The sequence below is a fragment of the Pan paniscus genome, chromosome 6 (assembly GCF_029289425.2).
Source record: "Pan paniscus chromosome 6, NHGRI_mPanPan1-v2.0_pri, whole genome shotgun sequence".
NCBI classification, from domain to species: Eukaryota; Metazoa; Chordata; class Mammalia; order Primates; family Hominidae; genus Pan; species Pan paniscus.
Window position 1 is genome coordinate 111,552,459 of NC_073255.2, and position 25,004 is coordinate 111,577,462.

Genomic DNA, 25,004 nt, shown 5'->3' on the forward strand with positions numbered 1-25,004 from the left:
TGAACATACATTTGTCAAAATGTTGTTCTGTGAACATACATTTGTCAAAATGTTGTTCTGTGAACATACATTTGTCAAAATGTTGTTCTGTGAACATACATTTGTCAAAATGTTGTTCTGTGAACATACATTTGTCAAAATGTTGTTCTGTGAACATACATTTGTCAAAATGTTGTTCTGTGAACATACATTTGTCAAAATGTTGTTCTGTGAACATACATTTGTCAAAATGTTGTTCTGTGAACATACATTTGTCAAAATGTTGTTCTGTGAACATACATTTGTCAAAATGTTGTTCTGTGAACATACATTTGTCAAAATGTTGTTCTGTGAACATACATTTGTCAAAATGTTGTTCTGTGAACATACATTTGTCAAAATGTTGTTCTGTGAACATACATTTGTCAAAATGTTGTTCTGTGAACATACATTTGTCAAAATGTTGTTCTGTGAACATACATTTGTCAAAATGTTGTTCTGTGAACATACATTTGTCAAAATGTTGTTCTGTGAACATACATTTGTCAAAATGTTGTTCTGTGAACATACATTTGTCAAAATGTTGTTCTGTGAACATACATTTGTCAAAATGTTGTTCTGTGAACATACATTTTTATTTCACTGAAATACCTCTGAGTGAATTTCTGGGTAGAAAGTAATTATATGTTAACTTTGTAAGAAACTGTCAAGACATTTTTCTTAGTGGCGATACCACTTTGCATTTACACTGGTCATATATGACAGTCCTAGCTGTTCTTCTGCATCATTGTCAACACTTGGTATTAACACATATATTTTTGTTGTTGTGTGTGTTTTCATCATTCTAATAGATGAGTAGTGGAATACTATTCTGCTTTTAATTTGTATTTCCTTAATGACTAATGATGTTGAGCATATTTTCACGTGTGTATTTCCCATCTGTATATTTTCCTTGGTGGAGTGTTTATTCAAATCTTTTGCTTATTTTTATTGGGTTTTCTTATTGTTAAGTTTTGCGGCTTCTTCATTTGCAAACCTTTTCTCTGAGTTTGTTGTGGCTTGTCTTTTTATTTTCTTAATGTTTTCCATAAACCAAATATTTTTAACTTTCATAAAGCCATTTAATCCTATTTTTCTTTTATGCATTATGTGTTTAGTATTGTGTCTAAGCAGTCATCGCTTAATCCAAGATCTCAAAGATTTTGTCCTATCGTTTTGCATTAGTTTTACATTTTACATTTAGGTGGTCCCTTTTGAGTCAACTTTTGTATAAAGTACACAGCGCATGTTAAGGTTTAATCTTTTGAATATGGATGAATAAATGACCCAGTACCATTTGCGGAAAAGATTCTTCTTTCTCTATTGAATTGGTTTTGCATTTTTCTCAAAAATCAGTTGCACTTTTGTGTATAGGTCTATAACTTGACTCTCTAGTCTGTTCCATTGATTTATGTGCCCATTCTTTTGGTAATTCCACACTGTCTTCATTACTGTAGTTTCATAATGAAATTTAGATCAGATACTGTGAATTCTCTGAATTTGTCTTTCTTTTCTAATTACTGACTATTCTAGTTCCTTTAATTGTCCATATAAATTTTATATCTTTTCTTTTTCTTCTTTTTCTTTTTTCTTTCTTTTTTTTTTGAGACGGAGTCTTCCTCTGTCGCTCAGGCTGGAGTGCAGTGGCATGATCTTGGCTCACTGCAAGCTCTGCCTCCGGGCTTCACGCCATTCTCCTGCCTCAGCCTCCCGAGTAGCTGGGACTACAGGTGCCCACCACCACGCCCGGCTAATTTTTTGTGTTTTTAGTAGAGACGGGGTTTCACCGTGTTAGCCAGGATGGTCTCGATCTCCTGACCTCGTGATCCGCCTGCCTCGGCCTCCCAAAGTGCTGGGATTACAGGCGTGAGCCACAATGCCCGGCCTGTATCTTTTCTTTTTTACTTTTAATCAATCTATGTCATTTTATTTAAGATATCTTTTTGTAGGTAGCTTGTGGTTGAATTTTTAAAATTCATTTTGACAATCTGTATTGTAATTGGTGTGTTTAGACTACTTACATTAATGTAATTATTTTATTGTCAGGTTAAATCAACCATTTTATTACTTTTCCATTTTTGTTTCTAGGATTTTTATTTCTCTGTTCTCCTCTTCCCACTCTTCTTTTGGGTATTTGAATTTTTAGAAGCATTACATTTTACTTATTAATTGATTTTTGGCTAATACCACTTTGTATTGCTTTCTAATGGTTTCTCTAGGAATTAAAATATACATGCCTAAGTTTTAATAGTCTTCTTAGAGTTAATATTTTACCACTTCATCTAAAACATAGAGGTCTTACAACCTCATAGGCCTCTTAACTTCTCTTTTGTCCTATAATTTCCAAGTTTGTTATATCTATGTACATGAAACCCTCTCCCTAGATAATGTTATAATTTTTCATTATAACCATGAAATATATTTTTTTAAATGTAAGGAAAAATATATTACATTTTCCAATATGTTTACCACGTGTGTTGCTCCTCCATCATACCTGAAGTTCCGTGTTTTCCTCTGGTATTATTTTCTTCACTTGAAAATTTTTATTTAGTATTTCTTTTAGGGAAGAACCATGGAGACAAATTCTCATAATTTTCTTCGTCTGAGAATATCTCTTTCTTTCTTCCAACACCTCCCCCATGGCTACTTTCCATACTTTTTTGGTCTTATTTTGATTGTGAACTGTCTACGTTTGGTTTTCTTGGAATTATCTTGTTTGGGGTTTGCCTAGCTTCTTGAGTCTGTAAATTTTTATATTTTATAAAATAATTTCTATGGAAGAGTTTTTAAAAAAACTGTGCATAAATTTATTCCTCTTATCAGGTAAAGTAAGGGCTCACTTACTCACCCCTGAACTGGATATCATTAAGTGATCTCAGACCCCTTTTCATTAAGCTTCAGTGAGGCTTCAGAATTGTTTCCACTACAGTCAATAGCCAATCAAATATTGTGCAAAAGTGTACTAAAGATGTCTTTGAAGATGCTGTTCATTACAACTCAGGGACCTCTTCAGTCCTGCTATGGGAGAAATTGCTCTCTCACTTTAGATACTTTAAAAAATCTTAGGGAAACTGTTGAGCTCCTCTCTGTGACATGTTTGTCAATGCTTACATACAGATTTGTGGGTCCTTCCACTAAGTATGCAGAATCAGTTGGAGTGCATTTTGTGTATTGACCTCATTTATAATTATAGTTTATGTTTTATTTTCTCCTCTTACCCTATTTTCTTCATCTACATATTGAAGATTTTATAATTTGTGAGTTGATAAAATCTACTAAAGTCCTATTGGAAAAATTAGAGATGTAAATAAATAAATTATGGCATCTTCTTTAGTAAAAACACTGAATAGTCTAAAGGTATTAATTCTTCCCAAGTAATTTATAGTTTTAATGAAATTATAATCAAAGACCTATTTTGGATGTAGACAACATAATTCCAAATCTATTTTGTAGAATAAAGTGATGAAAAGACCTAAGAAAATGTTAAAAATGAAGAATGATTAGTCAACTTCCTCGACAATAGATTTAAACATTTGTAGAATTAAAAGTTTTAAAAGAATATGAGCTTTACACAATTCTGGGCAGGGAAATTAATAAACAGACACATGTTGACTTATGGCAACAACTTAATGTGGAATGAATAAATTAGTTACCAAATGGTTTGAAGGAAATACTTAATCTCATGCCTTACAATAAAATAAATTCCAGATGCATTAAGGGATTAATTTTTAAAGAATAGCGTACAAATCTACAAGCTATGTGTTGAATTTATCTTTATGAGAGGAAATTTCTGACGTAGAAACCATGGGAAACATAAACAAAGCGGGGCTTATGTAATAATTCGTTGCACAAACTCTGAAGCTGGTCTTCTGGACTCAAATCCCAACTTTAGAATTTGCTAGTGGTGTTATCCTGAACAAGTTAGTTAACAGCTCTCTCCTTCCATTTCTAAGATTTTAAATATGGAAAAACACAGTGTCCACGTCACCTGGATTTTGAGGATTTAATGGGATAACCGATGTGAAGTGCTTAGAATAGTGCTAGGCACATAGTAATTGCTAGATAAGTGTTATTATTTTTATTAGACTTGAGGTATTAGATAAAGACTTAAAGCAATGCTAACATTAGAAAATACTTAGAATTTAAAGTGTAAAGTGTTAGGTGAAAATTTTCTGGTTAAAAAGAACAAAAAAAGTAGCATAATTCTAATTGTGTATTGAAAGTTATTTATACATATTTTAAAAGAAATCTAGAAGAAAATATCCTGAAATATTTCCAGTGGATAGATCTAGAGAAAAATGCAAGCATACCTTTTTTCATTGTCCTTTGCTTTATTGTACTTTGCAGATATTGCATTTTTCACAAATTGAAGGTCTGTGGTAACACTGTGTCAAGCATGCCTATAGGTGCTGTTTTTTCAACAGCATGTGCTCACTTTGTGTCTGTGTCACATTTGTTAATTCTCACACATTTCAAACTTTATTATTATTATTATATCTGCTATGATGATCCATGATTAATGATGTTTGATGTTACTCTTGTAATTGTTTTGGGACAGCACAAATTGTGTCCATAATGATGGCACACAATCTATAAATGTTGTGTGTGTTCTGACTGTTCCACTGAGCAGCCATTCCTCCATCTCTCTCCTTCTTCCCAGGCCTCCTTATTCCCTGAGAAACAATATTGAAATTAAGCCGATTAGTAACTCTACAATGGCCTCTAAGTGTTCAAGTGAAAGGAAGAATGACACATCTCTCACTTTAAATAAAAAAGCTAGAAATGATGGAGCTTAGTGAAAAAGGCATATCAAAAGCTGACATAGGCTGAAGGACTTCTTGTATCAAACAGTTAGCCAAGTTGTGAATCCAAAGGAAAAGTTCTTGAAGGAAAATAAAAGTGCTACTCCAGTGAACACATGAATAATAAAATGAAACAGGCTTATTGCAGATATGGAGAAAGCTTAAGTGGTCTGGATAAATTAAACCAGCAACAACATTTTCTTAAGCCAAAGTCTAATCCTGAGCAAAGTCCTAAGTCTCCTCAATTCCCTGAAGGCTGAGAGTGGGGAAGCTGTAGAAGAGAATTTTGAAGCTAGCAGATATTGGTTTATCATGTTAAAGGGTAAATAAAAAGTATCCATACCATAAGAGTGCCAGCTAAAGCAGCAAGTGCTGATGTAGAAGCTGTAACAAGTTATCTGGAAAATCTTGCGAAGATCATGGATAAATGTGGCTACACTAAACAATAGATATTCAATGTATACGAAACAGCTTTATATAGTATTGGAAGAAGATGCCAACTAGGAGTTTCATAGCTAGAAAGTAGTCAATGCCTGCCTTCAAAGTTCTAAAGAACAAGCTGATTACCTTGTTAGAGGCTAATGCAACTGGCAACTTTTCACTGAAGCCCATGCTCATTGATCATTCTAAAAATCCTAGGCTCTTAAGAATTGCACTAAATCTACTCTGCCTGTGCTCTATAAATGGAACAACAAAGCCCGGATGGCAGCACATCTGTTTATAGCCTGATTTACTGAATATTTTTATCCCACTGTTGACACTTACTGCTCAGAAAAAAAGATTCCTTTCAAAAGGAATCTTTTCAAAATATTATTGCTCATTTACAAATGTCCCCAGTCAACCAAGAACTCTGATAGCAGTGTACAAGGAGATTATTGTTGTTTTCATGCCTGCTAACACAACGTCTGTTTTACAGCCTATGAATCAAGAAGTATTTTTTACTTTCAATTCTTATTAATTAAGTAATACATTGTGTAAGGCTATAGCTGCCATAGACAGTGATTCCACCGATGGACCTGGGCAAAGTAAATTGAAACTCTTCAAGAAAGTATCACCATTCTAAATGCCATTAAGAACATTCATAATTCATGAGAAGAAGCTGAAATATCAAAGTTAACAGGAATTTAGGAGAAGATTTCAACCCTCTTATATAACTTTGAGAGGCTCAAGGGTTCAATGGAGGAATCACTGAAGATATGGTGGAAACAGCAAGAGAACTAGAATTAGAAGTGGAGTCTGAAGATGTATCTAAATTGCTACAATTTCATGATAAAACTTCAGTGAATGATGAATTGCTTCATATGGATGAGCAAAGAAAGTATTTTTTTGAGATGGGATCTACTTCTGGTGAAAGATACTGAACATTGTTGAAATGAAAACAAATGATTTAAAATATTATGCAAACTTAGTTGATAAAGCAGCAGCAGGGTTTGAGAAGTTTGACTCCAGTTTCAAAGAAGTTCTACTGTGGGTAAAATGCTATCAAACAATATCACATGCCATAAAGAAATCTTTCATGAAAGGATGCATCAGTTGATGTAGCAAACTTCATTGCTGTCTTATTTTAAGAAATTTCCATAGCCATCAGAACCTTCATCAATCACCAGCCTGATCAGTCCGCAGCCATCAACATTGAGGCAAGACCCTCCACCAGCCAAAAGATTATGAATCACAGAAGGCTTAGATGATCATCAGCATTTTTTTAGCAGCAAAGTGTTTTTAAATTAAAGTATATATTTTTTAGACATAATGCTATTTCACACTTAATAGACTAAAGTATATTGTAAGTATAACCTTTTTATGCACTTTGGAAACCAAAAACCTCATGAGACTTGCTTTATTGCAATATTCACTTTGTTGCATTTGTCTGGAACCAACCCACAATACCTCTGAGGTATGCCTGTATTGTGTCTCATTTATTTTCTTATTACTTATCAAATTTTCCGCAACAAGCATGTTTCTCCTTGTGTAATCAGAAAAGAAGTTATTACATTTTTTAGAAATGAAATCATTTAAATAATGAAAGAAGAATCACCCAATTTTATTTCAGAAATAAAACAGGAAGGGAAATTAAAGAGTAAAGGGAAAAGAAAAAATATTTTCTTGGGGTAAGGGTTGTAAGAGAAAAGGAAAGGTTTGTGCATATGTGAAAAAAGATTACTCAAAGTAGTATCAACCCAATTGTAGGTGTTAAGAGTTCAAAGATAGGAAGCTTTCTAGGGCATCAAAAACCCTCTAAAGATTTCGGAACTGCGGGAGGTAACATCTATCAAGAGAATTCGCCAGGGTGGCCGCCAGGGGTCTCCTGTGGACCAGGAAGCCTTGACCTAGGATAAGTCCATGATTTATGAAGAGAGAAGGAGCCTGTCTTCATGGAAAGAGGGGAATGAAAAAGAAAGTCTTGTCCATATTTACGCGGCATAATCTTACATCCTAGAATCAATGAATGCTAGACCAGAAAGGAACTTGATGGATTTTCCAGCTTGGACCTCATTTTAAGATTAGGAAATTTAAACCCAGAGAGGTAGTGAGGACTAACCTGAAGTTACACAGCTGGTGAGACACACAGTTGGATAATACTACAGATATCATGGATGACTTTTATACCATCTCACACTGTTAAAAACTCAGAGACAATCAGTACATAGAATTGACATTGCCGCACTGCAACCGCAAAGTGATTCAGGTGTTGAAAGTACTGATCTTTGGTATTATTTTCACATCATAGTAATGGCATATAATGTTTGGAAACATATTATATGCTTATTATAACTACTTCATATTATAATGTAGAACTTAGCTCAATTTTAATGTTCAAGAACTGTCAAATAAATGTCCATTATTCATTGTTTGACAGTTATGAATACTTTCTTTTCCCTTTCCTGGCTTAGACATCTTCAAGAATTAATCATTACACTCAGCTTTGTTGGAAGTGAAAAGAAAACAAGTGAAAATCTCAAAATATACCACTTTAAATATGCCATCCCTGTTAAATGTCCACATTTACACACCTGCATTTTGTGCAACTCTTTGGATTCTGTCCTCTGCCTGCACCGGGCTTCCTATATCCTTATCGCTTTCAGCCTCTCCTTTCTCCCATCTCAAAGATTTATCCGTACCTCCCTACTGGTGTCCCCTGGATCCTCATTGCCCAGTTTCCTCCTCCCTTGTCAGATGTAGCCACTTTACTGTCATTCATTTGTACATCCATCCAATCCACAAATATTTCTTGAACTCCTGCTATATGCAAGCTCTTGTGCAAGAAGCTGTGGGATTACACAAAGCTGTGGGGTATTGTCAGAGATGCTTCTTCCCCACCTCCAATTCAACTTTACACCTCACAGGGTAAGCTGTAACAATTACAGATTGCTTTGCGGCCAGGTGCAGTGGCTCAGGCCTGTTGTAATCATTGCATTTGGGAGATCAAGGTGGGAATATCCCTTGAGCTCAGAACTTGATGACCAACCTGGGCAACATAGACTGTCTTTCTAAAAATTAGCTAGGTGTGATGGCACACATCTGTAATCCCAGCTACCCAGGAAGGAGGCTGAGGTGGGAGGATCACTTGAGCCTGGACATCCAAGCCTCAGTGAGCCATGATCACACCACTGTACTCCAGGACAACTGAGAAAGACTCTCTCTCTCTCTCAGATATATATATATATATATATATATATATATATGCATATATATTATTATATATATAATACTTTAGATAACTAAGTTACATACTATATATATATATATATATTACTATGCAAAAGTTGGTCAGACTGGAGTAGTGATGAGAGTGATAATGGCCAACAGTGATTCAGAATCGTTTGACTCTATTGGACGAGGGGACTGGTTAATAGAACTAACTAACCAGAACTATTTTGTTCTGTTAACCCACCCCCTCATCTAACAGAGTATAAACATCAATATAAGCTCAACTAGGCTGAGTAAGGCCAAACAAGCAGTCCCCTAGTGTCAGATCAGAGAGAAAAAGTGATGAGAATTTTAAAAATCTTTGCAATCAATGTCAGTGGTGGTTGAGAAGACCTTCTGAAGGGAGACTATGTGATGAAAGATTACAAAGTGAAAGAAATGGTCAGCATATTGTTTCCATTGAAAAGACAGAAAATCTTAAATCCAAGGTCATGTTCCTGGCCTTGCTACTGACCTGTAGGCAACAACTCACTGAGTTTCAGGCAGCAAGTCTCTCTTCTAACAAACAGCTGACAACACCTCCTCTTAAGTATTACCCAACCTCTGGCCCCGAAGCACTCCTCAGTCCTCCAGTGCTACAATAAGTCATAATGATTACTCAAATGAAATAGAGATCTTTATGAATGAATAAGTTGTGGTGGTATGAGTTTTGAAACCACATCCCAAACCACATAGTAGAGAACAACAAAATCAGGTCAACCCAGGTGCACTAAAGAGAACTTGCAAAGCCCTTAAACCTAGGAAAAGGAGGGAAGGAGAGGAGGAGAACAGGGAATAAGGGAGGAAGGGAATGAGGAGAGAGAGGAATGAAAGAAGGAAGGAAGAAAGAAAGGGAGGGAGGGAACCAAAAGAAAGAGAAAGAAAAAGAAGGAAGAAATGGGGAGAGAGAGAAAGAAAGAGAAAGAAAAGGAGGAAGGAAGGATGGAAGGAAGGAAGGAAAAGAAGGGAAGGAGGGAGGGAGGAAGGGAGGGGGGAATAGAGAGAGAGGGAGAGAGAGGAAGGGAGTGAGGGAAAGATGGAAAGAGGGAGGAAGGGAGGGAGGAAAGTTGAAAGCTTGTAGTATTTGCTGATTTTCATGGTGTATTTCCATCATATCCAATTTGTTGAATATGGAGTTCAGAAATGCTACCTGCAATTGCCTCTTGAGAGCAGGTTTGAGCTGGCGCCCACACCACTGTCTATCACTTTAGCCCCGTGAGTAACTGTCACTCATCTGTAAAATGGTGATAGCAATTTTGGCCTCGCCATTTCAAAAGACAACTGAGGAATTATTTGCCAGGGAAAAATATTTTAGATAACTAAGTTACATACCTTATAACAAAATTGTAGCTGAATTAAATATTAAAATATAGAGACTGAAAAAAATTAAGATAAATTATGCATGAATGTTACATAGTTTTTCGGCAAAATAACTTCCTATGAGTGATAACAAGAAAGCTATAAAGGAAAAGATTGAGGTATTGTATGGAATGAAAAGAAATTCTACTTTATGGCAAAAATATTATAAGCAGAGTTAAGGTTCATAGATACTTCTGCAGAAATTAAGAAAATAACATTAATGATTTTATACTATAATATTCCTCATGATTTCTGCTTTCTTTTGTATGCATGGTTATTATGTAATTCATACAATACAGTTTGAGGTCAGCAGACATTATAATCATCAGATGTCAAACTGCACAATCTGAGTCTCAGAGCTGAGTTGCCCAGCTTCTAAGTGTTATTTTTAGGGAAAATAGGAAATAATTGCTATTTCTGGATTAATCACTATGTCTAGGCTTGCAGTGATAAAAACAGAGGATAAACTGAGCCAATTTCTTTTGTTACTCAATTTGAATATCACTGAGGAATCCTAATAACTTGGAAGAGGGTCCATGCTAAATAAGAATTACGCGGGTGATGAAATCTGTGTGCTGGCAAGGAGTCACTGATCATTACCAAGCATTTACTGTCATCACTTTGGTTCTTTCTTTAATTTTCTGATGTTGAATTATTGTCTTAAATAATCGAATTGAATCATCCAGTGAAGGTATGGAAAAAATTTATCATTATGACATATTAGTGCTATGTTTCCAATGGGTGTGAGATTTCAATATTTGCTTTATTCAGTAATTTTTTTTACTATGTACAAATGTACAGGGATATTTAATTAGTCGATGTGATAGAATGACATATTTCCCACAAATTACCATAAGCAAGCAAGCAAGGAAAACAAACTCACAAATTATTTCCTAAATTGGGATAATATAATTAAAATTAACTTTACAATATAATATATTTCCTCACTAGAACAAAAACATAACAAAATTAAAAAACTCTTCGAGCATAATAAAGGACTTAAAATACACATTTCTAAAAAAATTTAAGTAACTATCAGAAGGAAAGAAAGAAAATAATAATCTGCCACCAGGAGACTGCAACTTTTCAGTGACTGTTTCCACCTCTCCTTCCTCCAAAGCTAAAGATTATCTTCTCCCTTCTCAGCAACAGGCGTTTGAGAGAGGAGACTTCTAAAAATGAGGCTAGGAAGCAAGTCTAGCTTAGAAAAGGAGAGGAGGTGGGGGGAATTTTGGTAAATGGAAGAGTTAAGAGGAGTGAGGCAATAAGGATGACTAGATATGGGGAGAAAGGAATAGAGTGTGGGGTTGGAGTGCGTATCCTGGCAGGCAAAGGAACTACCACATGGGTATATGATGGTTAAAGCCATGAGGCTTCGTGCTAGTGGATGATGAGCATTGATGAGTTATCCCAATTGGGGTTCCAAAATTAACAGTGCACACTCCTTCTCCTTTTCCTCTCTTCATTTTTTACATGAATCTGATTGCTCCTTCCTCAGGGTTCTATGTGTGAGAGAGACAAGTCTTTTCCTACTCCTATCCGCTGACTCATCTCCAATTGCAGACCAGTAACAATGATAAGAAGACCACAAAGCTGTGTGGGCATCACATGACCAGCTTACACAGTAAGCCTGACCACTCTGACCATTTTCTCCTTAGCAAGGATGTGGTTATGTTTTAACCCCAGTGTGTTTAGCTTAGCACCTAGAATTGGGAAGCTGCCATCTCTTTGGTTTCATGAAATTCTATTAGCATTTGGGCTCACTTAACCTTTCCTAAAATAATCAGGCTCCAAGCGTTGTGCTATTTCATTTGAGAAGCTAGAAACTGTAAGCAGGGAAAGAACTTCCAGTTCTATAGGGAAGCAGAAACTGTAGGTGTAACTAAGCCCAGTGTGTTTCTCTGTGTTTGTGTAACTTTAGCACTTGGCTTTGATTAAAGATGTTTTGGAAAGCAATCTTGTGAGGTGTTGGAAAGGACCTTTCTCTGCTAAGGTTTTGGGGTTTTGCATGTGGAATGGCTTTTCTGGAATTTTCCATCAAAAAAGATTACCTTGTTGAAAAAGATGATCACTACTTTCCTTCATTTTTATTGCCAGTTGTGTGGATGTAGCTATTCTTAGGTATTCTTATTTATGTTCTAGGAATGAATGTTCATTCAACAGCTGAGGATAATGTCATCTACTGGAGAAGCAGCTGTTTCTCACCAAGCATATTGCAGACAATATTATTGCTCTAAACAACGCATAAATCAAAAGGGTTACAAAATATTTCTGGAGAGAAACCCAGAGTGCAAAGAAGTTTAACACCTTTTTAAAGGCCACAGACCTTGGTATTCATTCTGAGAAGTGAGGATTTGAGTTTTTCCTTTCAGACATTCTTTGTAAACATGCTCTTTTCACCCTAAGCAAACATCTTTCTTTTACCAGTAGCATATGTCTGACTTCTGGTTTATTCAGAAACACTAAGACTGTAACATAATACTATTTGTTTATGAAATTTGAGCCAATAACCCAGTCTCTGCTTTTTAGTGAAACCAACATAGATTATCATGTCATCTGCCAACAATGAGAGTTTATCTGTTTGCAATATGTGTAACTAATATTATTTTTACATTATTGAGCTAGGTGGGACTTACACTATAATGCTGAATATGAGCAGTGAGAAAGGACATTCATGCCTTGTGGTCTGATTTTAAAGATAAAGCATTCAGTCTCTTGGCCTTAAGTATGATAGTAGCTATTGGTTTTCCATATTTACTCTTTGTTAGGTATGTAGGTAAGGTAAAATTGCACTTCACTCCAAGTTTTTTTTAATTATGAATGAGTTTTGAAGCTTATCGAATAATTTCTTTTGTTTATTGATATAATAATATAGTGTTTATTTTTCAGTCCATTGATATGATAAATTACATTGATCTATTTATAAATGTTGAACTAGCCTTGTATTCCTAGGATGAACCCCATTTTGCTGTGAGGTATTATCCTGTTTGTATATTACAGGATTTTATTTCAAATATTTTGTTAAGGATCTTTGCTTCTATGTTCATGAGTGATATTTGTCTTTAGTTTTCTTTTCTTGTAATGTTTTAGTCTGGTTTTGATATTAGGATAACTCTGACCTAATAAAATTGATTGGCAAAATTCATTTTTTTTTTTTGTATTTTTGAAAGAGATTGTGTAGAATTGGTATTGTGTTGTCCTTTAATGTCTGGAAGAATCTACCAGTGAAACCACCTGGGCCTGGTGCTTTTTTTTTAAGTTATTAACTAATAATTTAATTGGGTTATCTATTTCTCCTTGAGTGAATTTTGGTAGTATGCAGTTTTCAATTTTGAATTTATAGTTATAGCGTTGTTCTTAATATTCTTACTATCATTTTAATGTCTGTATCCATTATTATTTATATCGTTAACTTTTTTCTTTGTCTCCCTTTTTTCACCCTTAATTACCCTAGCTAGAAACACATCAGTTTTTAAAAAGTAACCAGCTTTTGGTTTCATTGATTTTCTTTATTGTTTTTAATGTCATGAATTTTATATAATTAATTAATTTTAATTGAAAAAATTGTATATACTTATTATGCACAATATGTTTGGAAGTATGTATACACTGTGGAATGGCTAAATAGTGCTAATTATAATTAACACATGCATTACCTCACATACTCATTTTTTGGGGGGTGAGAACACCTAAAATCTACTCTGCTACTAATTTTCAAGAATATAATACATTGTGATTAACTATAATCATCAAATTATACAATAAATCTCTTGAACTTATTTCCCCTATCTGCTCAGAAGTAGAAAGTAGAATTGTGGTTATAAGGGACTGGACTGTGGGTGGTTGGGGAGATGTTATGAACAAGGGTTAAAAACCTATTGAATACTATGCTCATTACCTGGGTGATAGGATCAATCATACCCCAAACGTCAGCATCACACAATATACCCAGGTAACAAACCTGTACATGTACCCCGTGAATCTAAAAGAAAAGTTGAAATTATTTAAAAAAAGAAAAGAAAAATGATCTCAGTCATACTAGCAACAAAAATTACTAGCATTACCAGAAATAAATCTAATAAAAGCTACAATTTGGTTATATAAGAAATTATAAAACTTTTTGTTGAAGAAGATAAAAGAAGACACGATTAAAAAGAAATATATATTATATTTGTGGAAGGGAAAACACAACATCTAAAACATGGCAATTCTCAGACTGATACATATATTCAATGCAATTTCAATCCAGACATATTTATTCAAGGTATTTGTTTGCTTTATATTCAGACAACCTTCCTATTCATTATGCTAGGTGTCTTTCTATCATTTGAAATACTAAACAAGCAAGCTTATTTTTTTTTTTAAGAGAAATAGAGAGAGGGTCTTGCTATGTTGCCTGGGTTGGAATGCAGTGGCTATTTAAGGTTGTGATTATAGTGCACTGCAGCCTTGAATTCCTGGGCTCAAGTGATCCTCTGCCTCAGCTGCAACTACAGGTGTGTGCCGCCACGGTAGGCTAATTTTTAAAGTCATTAATTTAAGCACGTAATCAAAATAAATTTAAATAACATCATTTCTCAAGTGTGAAGTTGGGGCCTTTTTTTTTTTTGTCTAGTATCTCTAGAAACAATGGTTTTCCCATCTACATCTTTCTTCCTACTTGTCTTGTATGGTTATTTTACAAAAAAAAAAAAAAAAAAAATTCAATTCACCTTCCTTCTGTTCTGCTCTCCTAAAATGCTAGAATAAAAATAGATCCTCAAGCCAGTCTCTTCTTCATCTCCTTCCTACTGACACCCAGTCCACACTTCCTCATGCTGTTTCATTATTAAAATCCATGGAAAGTATTAATATCTTCCTACTGTATATTAAGGGGGAGGCAAGAATATTTGATGCATTCCCTCATTTATTTCTCATGAATCTCCGTTAAGCAGGCACTAACACCTTATTTCTATTTCTGGTGTTAACAATTTTTATCTGAATCTCAGAGAGTTCCTTTCAATTCCTAAAGTCACACAGAGGGTGAGGCTGCAGAGCCAGGACTTGAAATAACATGTTTATATCCAAACTCTTTTCTTCTTCATATTTCTATATCTTGCAAGTAGGGTAAAAATCTTGTCTTTTGGAGTCTAGGCTACCTGACTTCCAAGTTCGAGATTACTTTGTACCAGAGAAAACCTAGGCTTATTTTTCAAACTGAGTTTCAAGTTCCCCTTCTATGAAAAGAGGCTAACACTGATTAATACAGGGTTTTAGGAGAATTCAGTGCAATCAGTTAAGTTAGCATCTAGTCAGGAATGAATGTTTGCTTGCTTGTTTCCTTCCTTGAGAACAATATCTAGGAGTCCTTCAGCTGTCTGATAGAAACACTATACCCTGCAGGAGGACAAATCTACTCCACTGCCTGGTGATATAGGGGATCCTTGTTATCTACCTTCCCATTCTTGCAGGAGCTTTGACTTCCTGCTAGCATCTGGCATAGAAAATGGCTTGGCTTGCCCCACTCAGCCAGAGCGTGGGCAGCCACTAAGACACATGCAGTGTTTTGGGGCTCTGAAGAAATGCAAAGATTTTTTAAAAATCAGTTCCTGTGCCAGACCTCTGAAATGTTGGTCTTCCCTGTGCCTATCCCCAATGGGTATAAAAGTGCCCTTGCCTACACATGTCCTTCTTCCTCAAGGATGCTTATAGCATATACTTCATGAGAGGTTTTGTTCTGAAGGTATCAGTGTTGCTAGTTCCTTCTTCAGATTCTGCTCTCTCATGTGTGAGTGCAGTTCAGTGAACAGCAGCGCCTCTGGAGGGGTCCTCCTATCACAAAGAGCAGAGAGACAGAGAGGAGGCCAGCACTCTGGAGGGCTCCCTGCCAACACCAAGTTGCCTTCCAAGGCCTTAGGGAGGTAATTAAGGTTAAAGAGGTCATAAGGATGAAGCCCTCGTCCAGTAGGACTGGTGTCTTCTAAGTAGTGGAATACATGTCAGGGCTTGCTGTCTCCCCTTCAAGGGTACAGAGGGAAGGCTGCATGAAGACAGAGAGAGAAGACAGCCATCTGTATGTCAGGAAAACAAGCCTCACCAGAAAACAAATTTGTGTTTTTTAAGCCACCCAGCCTGTGGTACTTTTTGTGTGTGGCAGTCCTAGCTGAGTAATACAGGGATATATGGGAATCATCTGTGTTGTCTACCTAGATTTTTTGTAAACTTACAACTTCTCTAAAAATAGTCTATTATAATTTTTTACATTGAAAAAAAAATTACAGGAAAGGAAAATTCTTTAAGTAGGCAAAACATCAAGCAGGACACTTGCTTGTTCACACTGTACAGAAGAAGAAATTTTCATAGGTGTGATTCTGTATCAGTCTCAGGATATGGTTTGGAAGAAACAAGATTTGAAAACTTAAGTCAGAGATAGATAGATAGATAGATAGATAGATAGATAGATAGATAGATAGATATTATATCTAATATGTGAATGGACTTCTCAGAATAAGTAGAGTGTGAAGATATTTGTATTTTATATGCATACTCACCAAAGTCATTCAATTCATAGGGAGCTCTAAATAATTAGGTAGACATAATGATGCATTTTCTCTGCTCTTCCAGAGGGCAGGATGCAGACTTGTTAGTGGTAATCTTGCTGATCTTTACTCTTCAACCTTTCAATTCTCTGTAAGTCTACAATTCTTTTTATTATGATGATTTATACTTGAAATACAGAGTAGTTTCTGTTTTTCTGAGTAAACTCTGACAAACACAACATGTCATAAAGACAGCAAGCATGAAATCTTACACTCAGAGGCATAACTCCATTTGAAAATGTGCGTAGTAAGAAAGATATGGTTTAACAGCATATGTGAATAAGACAAAAGCTTTCATTAATAATAACTTACACTTAATAATAATGAATAATAGTAATAACTTAAAAAAATTGTACCATATTTCTATGAGAAACATATTTATTCTCCTTTATACTTTTTAGGAACAGTGCTTGGAGCAAACCATCCTGTTTTAGATGCTGACATTTCGTAGGCACACAGGAGTGTGTTAACAGAGAGGCAAGCTGTGCCATGAACTGAGCTACTGAAAGTTCTTCAAATTTTAGCCTTAGAGAAGATCAGGTGGGGTGAAAACTGAGAAAAATGAGAAAAATGAGAGAGTATAAAACTATATGTTTGTAGGGCTATCATAGGGAAGAGGTTTTTTTTTTGTTTTTTGTTTTTTTTTAAGCTACATGAAGGCATAGGAATGAGACTGACCAAAATTTTAGGCAAATACACACAAATCCAATATATACATTTACAAATAAATGGAGGTCTCAAATAATTCTCTTCTCTTTCATTCCACCTTTCATTGAACAATCATTTATATACTAAGTCCTGCCGTTTCTTCTTCCAAATTATAGCCTTGATGCATTGACTCCTTACCATCTGTTCATCCTTTACTCTGGCTCAAACCACCACCCTGAAAAATGGCAGTAACCCCTGGCTGCCCTCCTCATTTCCACTCAGTCTCTCCAGTTTATTGTTATCAGAGAAACCAAAGAGATACTTTAAAATATCAATTACATCTTTTGATCTTGTCATTTTTCCTACTGAAGACTCTCGCGTAGATTCATTCCCATTTCTCAGGATAAATTCTGAACTCCTTGACAATACCTACAAGACTCTTGTTTAAAACTATGCTTTGCCTTCATTTCCAGCCTCACCTTTTACTAAAGTTTTCCTCATTCAATATACTTCTGCCATGCTAGCTTCCTTTAGTTATTTAAATGCTCTTTTCTACCTCCTAGACTTTTCCTGTGATATTTCCTCTTCCTGGAATAATGCTCTTCTGACTTTCATTTCTCCTGCCTAATTCTTAAGCATTTTGTCTCCATTTAAATTAGTGACTCTGTACCTGGGGTGATTCGGCACTATCTTGATACATATTTGGTTGTTGCAACTGGGATGGTGCTACTGGGATCTAATAGGTAGAGGTCAGGAAACTGTTCAGCATTTTACAATGTACAGGACACCTCCCTACCGCGAAGAACTGTCCAGCACAAAATGTCAATAATTCCAGGGTTGAGAAACCCTGGCTTATTTGTCACTTCCTCAATGTTTTCAGTCAACATAAAATTAATTCACTTTCTCTCTCTCAAACCATGCTGTTCTTTTCCGCAGTAATTCATCGAAATTTTCAATTGTGTATTCAGTTCTGCATCTAATTGTTTAATGCCTATTTCCCCCACTAGACTGTTCTGTGAGAATAGAAATGTGTCTATTTTGTTTCGCCACTGTTTATTCAGTGTGTGGCATAATATCTGGCATACAGCAGAAAATAAATAATAATTGCTTAATGAATAATTTAATAAGCTTTATTATTGAGTAGGACATTATTTTAGAAACCGAGTAGAAACAGTCATTTGTCACACTGTCATTCAAATCCAGGAAAAAATGTAGTGCAAAACTAAGACATACAAATAACAAATTACAGTACAGGGCAGTTGAAATAATGTCCTAAACAGGGTTAAAAATAATATTTTGGGTAAATTCAGAGGAAGGAATGAATAATTCTTATGAATTTGGAGTTATGGAGCATCATTATTGTCATTACCTTCTTCACTACCATTTTTGAAAAATAATTAATCGACTCACAAAATAGGGGTTATCTCTGAGATGTAAGTTGACACATGGCTTAACTTACTATGTCACTCACCACATTACCAGATGGTAAGTTTTTAGTGACTCTGCACTATTAATTTGTTTTCTACATTACAAACAAATTGGTCTGAGTGGAAGCTTGAGTTGCCTGAGCTCAAAATAATAATTCTATCTTGCAATGATCTTTCTGAATATGCTCAAGAAACCAATTTTGGTGTTGTGAGAAGCCCAGAATGGTTTCATTTATTCTGGACCCCAATTCTACTGACAGGGTACAATCACAGATCATTCTCATGGGATAAATTTTAAGAATTGGCTAATGAATATCACTATTCCAATCTGGAAATTTAAAGTTATGTAGATAACCTTGAGTTAGGGTTGTACTTTCCAATGTATGTGTTTTCATACACATAAATACATGTGCACATCTCTCCTCCTACCACAGACATACACCAGGCCCTGTGTACTTAATGCACAGTAAAGCAATTTTCTGGATCTTCAGGAAGCCTGAGAATTTTAGATTCTGCTTTTCTGTTTTCTTTAAGATAATTCTAACTATTTTGACTCTAGTTAGTCCAATACTATTTGACAATTTAAATTGGCAATGCAATGTGTCCTGGACAACTATCTCCACACAAAGTATTCAAGCTATCCTTTGCTCTCTTTGAATCCCTGACACCATTCTATTTTTCTGCTTAAACTCTTTAACTTACACCTTGCAGAGAAAGCAGAAGCTATTAATGGGGACCCTCAACAACCACCAATAAAATTATGATGGCCAAATCTACCAACATACTTGTCTCTCCACCAATCTCTTATTTCTAACCCAGTAGAGGAATTATTCCTCCTTCTTCATAAAACCAAATTCCTGGGCGGGCTCAGAATCTCTTTTCTTCCTATTTCTCACTTCCAGGTGATCTTCTACCACTCATTTATATTGAAAATGAGTTTGCTTCTGTATACTCAATTCATAGTCAAACTTCTTGGCATCCCTACATCCTCACACTCTGTTCATTCCTCATTTCAGTTCAATATGACTGCTTCCTTAGATACACCTGTGGAAAAGGTTTTCCACACCAAAGGATATAAAGGATACTTTTCCTAGCCTTGAGCAGCCTTATGACATAGCTACAAAATCACCTTGCTTTAAAAGATTTGATTCCCTTGACTTCATTACACCCTCATAGTTTTGTTTCCATCTCCCTGCTACTTTACCTCTGTTAGGCTTTTAACTGTAGGAGTCCTGATGGTTTCACACTTGTCTCCCTTTTCTTCTCTCTTTACTCGTTCTGCCTAATTTTTACCATTTCTATGTCTTTAATTCCATCTATATAGTGGTTATTCCCAACTTTATATCCCTAGCTCAAATTTATCTTCCAGGCTCTAGAACAAAATATCAAGCATTCTATTATAAATCTCCACCATACATTTCATGGGTACTTCAAAATTACCATGCCCCAAACAGAAATTATGATCCTCCCATCACACCAGCAACCCCCACACCCAGCCTTCAACTTGCTCCTTCTCCCAGAATAGCATCCACAACTAACCAACCAAGAAACAATGAATCACTGTTGACTGTTTTCGGTAAATCAGCTCCCATATCCAACCACACATTATGTACCATGAACTCTACCTCCTAAATATTTTACAAATGCATCCATTCCTCTTCATTAATTTTCTACCATCTAAATGCAAGCTATTGTTATCTCTTGCTTAGATCAATGCATTCTTTTCCCATGACAGTCCTGGTTTCACTTTCATCACCTCCAATCCATTCTCCACATATTATCTGACACATGACCTCTTACGAATGGTGAATGTGAATGGTGTCTTCCTGAAGCTGCATTCAGCATGGCGCTAATCTGAAGTAATCTAAAAATAAAACTCAACCATGACACCATTCTGTTTAATTTTCTCAGTCATATTCTCCTCCTCTTAAATTTCAAAATACTTAAGTTGGTATATAAATCCCTGCATAATCTGGCCCTATCTTCCTCCTTACTATGCATCTGCCATACAGATTTTTTATTTCTTGAATTCCCGAAATTCCCCTTATCCCCAAACAGAACTTTTGCATATGCTATATTGTTTTCCTGGGGATCTCTCTCTCTCTCTCTCTCTCTCTCTCTCTGGGAATCTCTTTATCTCTCTCTCATTAGTCACCTGGATAAATTCTACTTAGTTTTTGTTTTTGCTTAAAGATCACTTCTCTGTGGAAGCCTTCCCTGATATATCGGTTAAGATTTATTCATTAGAGATTCTCTCCAGTACTGTTTTTTTTTTCCTTCTAACTTTTGTTACAACTGTAGGCTCCAGGGCGACAAAAACTGTTTGCCTCATTCATCTATGCATCCCCAGTGGCAAAAACAATAGATACTCAATAAATATTTGTATTAATGAATGAAGTATTTGGAGTGTCAATGAAACCAGCAACAAAATTATTTATATAAGGAACTTTCTTTCTGTCATGAATTGATTGTGCTGGATGTTTGCAGAATCAAAAGTAATCATTTAATTGCAAGACTTTATTTTCTCCCATGCAATATTAGCAAATAGACTTCTCTAAAGATGATTCTAAATGGTATTTCAGACAGACCCATGTTAGTCCAAAAAAAAGTGGCTAGAGCTACTTGTATCTCTTAAGTCTTGATTAAACAACACCATGGTGTAAAAGTATATATTCATAAAGACCTCTACCAAAGATTTGCAATTAATCCAGCAAACACTTTAAAAATTACACTTTTATTTTCAGAAATTGTATAGGTCAAAAAAATAACACTATCTAGACTCTACACAAGTGCAAGTTGAGATCATCATAGTTAAAATCACTGAGTCTTTACCAGCTGTGAAAACAAGTTAAGACAGTAAGTAACAGACAAGCAATAAATATATCAGAAGATCTTACTGAACACAGTCTTGTGGGTTTGCTTTGCTATAGGCATTGGAATTTCAGAGGCAATGAAATGTTTTCAATTTAAGTAATTGTTTATAGGATTTATCCCATTTATCTCAAAAGTGAAAATGCCAGTTTATAACTTTTCTGAAGAAATTGATTGAAGTTAAAAATATGATAAGATAGATTATAAATCAGTAGAACTGAAATTTCATCCTAGCTATGACAATTACAGCGATAATGTAGGGGAAAAGCTCAATATCTTAGAGCTTTAGTTTTCTAATACATGAAATAGACATAAAAATGTATAACCTACTTAATCCTTAATGTTGTTTCACCCGGAAGAAAATTTCCTTAGCACAGCAGTGTTCTTCTCAATTTGTCTGAAACTGGCGTTTTGTTCCTCATCAGTTACCCCTTCTTATTCATTTTCTTTTCTACTCTAACACCTCCCCTCCCCAATTTTCACAAACATGTCAATTATACGCTTCTAACACCAAATTAATCACTTTCCTACTTTTGAACACATCAAAACCTTTAATAATTATGCAGAACATAGGAATAATATTTCTGAACTATATACATGTGCTTTTTTGGTTTATATTTCATTGTGTATGATTTTCTCACTATTATTCAAGAGGCATTATTTGTCTTAAAAGGGATTCAAAAGATAAAGAGATGTAATTGGTGTGCAGATTTTGACATTCAAAATAGAATTTGAGGAGTTCATGGTAAGACAATGGTTCTGAAAGGCAAGTTTTGGAATAAAAACATTGTTTTTTAAAAAAACTTATTTAAGCTTATGTTAACACCAAGAGCCAGTTTTGAGATTCTGAATATATATTTTCACTCCAAACCATACAGAGGTCTCAAGTGATGATATAGGGAAATAGCTTTTCAAGGTGAAAAGGAAGAACAGATTATGTCTTCTGGCCCTGGATTTATGGGAAGCAGAAGAAACGAGAGGGAGAGGCAGTCATATCTCCATGTGCCTTTGCTTCTCTTCTTTAAAGCAAAGTCACAAGAAAGAGGGATTGTTACTTTGAGGAGAAAGTCAAAATATAGGAAAAATACCATGCAGGGTGAGTACATGCCAATGTGGTAGGTAGAGTAGCTGTAGCAGAAAGATGCAGCTTGTAGGTGAGCCTGAAGCCATGCTCCTGGCTCCCAGGGTGCCATGTACACAAAGAGAAAGGGGGCAATGGGAAAGAATGAAGAAGTAATAGGAGTAGCAAATGTGTGTTAACTGCAATATGCCAGGTGCCCTTCTAAGTGCAGTATATTTATTAACTCATTTTATCTGTGCAATCATACTGTGAGGATGGTACTTCATTATCCCCATTTAACAAATAAAATTGAGGCATTTAGGGTTTAAATAATTTTTCAGGGGGATATAGTGTTAGAGCTCTTTGCAGAAGGGTTCACTGAAGTGGAGTTAAATGGCACTCTTTTTGCTGAAAGCTTTAGGGTAGGCTACCTGGTTCAGCGATAAAGAACAGTGAAAGCCAGAAGTCAAGGGGTATCCACGCTGCCAGTGAGAACAAAGTTATCAAGGAGGACCACCGGGTCCTAATAAAGCCAAGTGCTCTTACCACAAAGGAGGTACAGTGATGGTATAGACTCCCATACCTCAACTGATAACAGCAATGAATGAGAATCTACAGGGATCAGACCTGCCCTGATGTAGAATCCAGCATGAAGACCACCCAAGTGCCTCTCACCCATTGCTATTCAGTTCATAAGCCTCCCCTACACGCAGCTACCATCTCTAGAAGGAGGATGGGAGGAGAGAAATGGCTCAGCCATGGAATTGAACTTGTAGCATTTGATTATTTATTCACTAGAGGATGTTTTAAACTTTTAGAAACTATTTAGAGGAAGCTAATTATGTTAATTGGTAATATTTTTTGGCTAGTCTTTCATTGTCCAGTGGTCATGGCTATCAGCTTGTTATAGAAAATAAAGAAGCTAGGTGGTTTTCTCAAAGCTGTGTTGTAGTGTGAGTAAAAATTCTACTACTTTGCATTTGCATGTCTGTATCTTCTATTACATCTACCATGAACATCCTTCTCTTTCCATATATGTATAAAGTCTAACTCATCCTTTAAGTTCTAATCCAAGTGTCATCTTTTTTTGTGAAAAATATCTCCAGACTCCTAAGTAGAGTTAGTGACTTCATCCTTGTCCTTCTAAAACACAGCACACATGCCTCTAATACATTGCAGGAAACCCATCTATTTACCTTCTATCTCCTCCTCTAGACTCTGAACATTTGCATGTTGTAGGTCTCAATAACTGTTATCAACTAAACAGACAATCAAATGAGGATGTTTGTGTTAATGCCTTGAAATTCCTGCAACTACAAGAGTTTTTACATCATTGACCACACTGTTAGAGTACAATTGAGACCACTAAGTAAAAACAGACTTCAGCACATAGTATCCGAATTCAAGGGCTTTCCATGTACAGATTATTTTTGCAAGCACAAGCTACGAGAAAAGAAAAATCAACAATGTCCTCAGCTCTTTCTCTCCAAACTAAAATTACATCCATCAGACCATCATAAGCCTCCTTTATATTCTTTTGTTAACTTATTTGTATATAGTTGCCCAAATTTTATCAGAACCATCTCAGGCATGGATCCCATCTCCACAGACCCTTCAATTACACAGTTGAGCACAAAGAGGGGACACTCAGAAAATATTTGTTAAATAAGCAAATGGGTGGATTTTTGCTTGAGACTTGTTTTTACATTAAACATTCTAAAGACTCAGATTTTAGAATGCCTCAGAATTATCCAAAAAGCTTGATAGATGACATATTCCCAGGACCCTCGCCTGAAGGTGCTGATTCACTAGCACTGGGTTAAGAGTGAGGAATCAGCATTTTAATAAGCTCCTCAGGTTACTGGTACAGGTATAATCCACACTTTGAGAAATGTTAGCCTAGACAGTCAACGTTTTTTTATCACTTCCTGAACTGACTGCATTTCAAACCATTGTAGAATTTATTCCTAGAGTTTTTGCACCTTATGGAGAAGTAATTTACCATTAACTTTTATACAATACCTATGTCCATGCAGGTATTATATTAGTCACAAGATTATCCTTGGAGAGGTTTTACATATCACCAGATTTAAAATTTGCAACACTTACCTCCCATTCACTACCACTAACCACATTTTCTGATTTATTTTTCTTTAGTTCATTTATCACACAGAAACAGACTGTATAATTTACTTATTTATTTTATATATTTTCTGTCTTCTGTTAAAGCATTAATGCCACAAGGAGAAGGAATTTTGGGTTTCCTTCACCCGCATACCCCAGTGCCTAGAACTGGGCCAGTCACTCATAAAGCAAGCAAAATAATTGTTGACTTGAAAAGAAAAAAGAATGGCCAATTACTGGAAACTCTACCTGCAAACATAGGAAGCACAAACAATGTATCTGGTTTGTACTCCATTGTTTCTTCCCTTTTAGCTATGTACCAGTTGCTAAATAGAAAGAAGAAACTACCTTTCGCTGCCATTTCTTTTAAAATCACTAGTAGTACAATTTCCTTGAAAATTGCCTGTAACAATTGCAATAGCTTGAGAGA